Genomic DNA, 1827 nt, shown 5'->3' on the forward strand with positions numbered 1-1827 from the left:
CGAGACGGGTCTTCAGCACCCATGTACTCGAAGCCTAACGTATGGCGTTGCTGGATGGGTTGGATTCGGTGTTTGAAAAATGACAACATTACAGACACGCCGGTCACCATTTCCTTATGGGCTGCTATGAGAGCTAGCAGCTCATCAAATTGGTCCATGTCCCCCTTGGAGGGCTCGGTGTTCCACTCCGGCCCCAGGACAGGGGGCTTACCTGATCTTTCAGGGAGTTGGGGGGTATGGTTTCCGATGTAGAACCAATGGTTTTTCCATCTAGGGATGTTGGAGGGGAATTTGTAGGAAAGATATTTGTCACCGGCATGTTGACTAAGCTGAATGCCAGCGCCCCCTACAATGGATGGATTTTTGGAGGTTGGTTGCGGTTTTACACGGAAGAGAAAGTGGAAAAGATCCCAATAGGGTTCAATTCCAAGGAAAGCTTCACAAAAGTGGATGAAAATAGCAATATGGCAGATCGAGTTCGGGTTGAGATGATGGAGCTCAAGCCCGTAGAAATAAAGAAGGCCACGGAAGAAGGAACAGGTGGGGAGGGCCAAACCTCGTTCAGCAAATTGGTAGAATGAGACGATTTCATCTACATTCTCCATGGGAAGAGATTGGCGAAAAGAAGGGTGCCAGTTGACGAGATCTTTCCCCTAAAGAAAACCCTCGGAAATAAGATTCAGGAGGTCGTTATTGGAGCACTTACTATAAGTCCACTTCCCGGAAGGTGGCTGCGATTCCTTCCCCTTCCCATCCTTCTTGTTGGATCTCTCGGGCACCATTTCAGATCTATTTGTCACGAGCAGCTTTACTTGCATGCGCTCGGGGGCTGTAGAGAAGGGATGGAGAGATTCGGCTAGCTTAGGGCTTGTCAAAGGGGGTGAAGGCGGAGCACGGATCTGATTGGGGGCTCGGAAATTACTCAGCGGATTGAAGATGGGAAGCACGGGTTTTACCCTAAGTTACCGCGGGATTAAATAACTAGCGGCCGGATACAGGTTTACTGTTCCGAAGTTGAAGAGTCATCATAGGGAATATTCGGAAAATGAGGGGTTATTTGGTGGATTTTTAGATAAATTATTTGATTAACCATTTTTTTAGGGTTGATTGTCCCAAAAAAGGGGTTTTTTGAATTCCAAATCTAACTTCTATCATCTATACCATCACACCAATTATTTTCCAAGGGGATATTTTTTCACTGCATGCCACGGCCATTGGATTCTTTTTTCCAAGCCTGAGAGATTTGGATTCAAGGTTCGGGGGCTGCGGGATACGTGGCATCGACTACTTATTTTTCGAATATATTCAAAGAGTGAGCAAGGAAGATTCAAGACTAATGTGACCCTCAGCCTGTTTCTTCGATTCAACCTAAGGCTCGGGGGCTACTCCACATGGAGTATGAGCACCTCATAGCCAAGAAAGTACTCGAAGAAGAACTTCAAGATGGAGCTTCAAAAGAAGCCGAAGACTACTTTGGAAGTACTCGAGGAGCCTGCAGTACTTAGCTACGAAGAGCTCGGGGGCTTGTCAGACCCGGGACTACGGGTACAGGAATAGGGGATAGGACATGTCCTATATCTTATCTGTGTTGTACTCTAATCGCATGCAAAGTAGAACTAGTCGATACAGAAGGAAGCTACTCGAGTTGTTCTCGAATACGATTGCTAAGCTAGTATTGGACTAGGATTCATGTAACCCTGTCCTCCCGGATATATAAGGGCGAGCAGGGACCCCCCCAAAACACATCAACACCCAAGGCAATACAAACCACCAAACAGGACGTAGGGTATTACGCACATGGCGGCCCAAACCTGTCTAAACCTCATG

This window comes from Panicum hallii, chromosome 6 (genome assembly GCF_002211085.1).
Source record: "Panicum hallii strain FIL2 chromosome 6, PHallii_v3.1, whole genome shotgun sequence".
Taxonomy (NCBI): domain Eukaryota; kingdom Viridiplantae; phylum Streptophyta; class Magnoliopsida; order Poales; family Poaceae; genus Panicum; species Panicum hallii.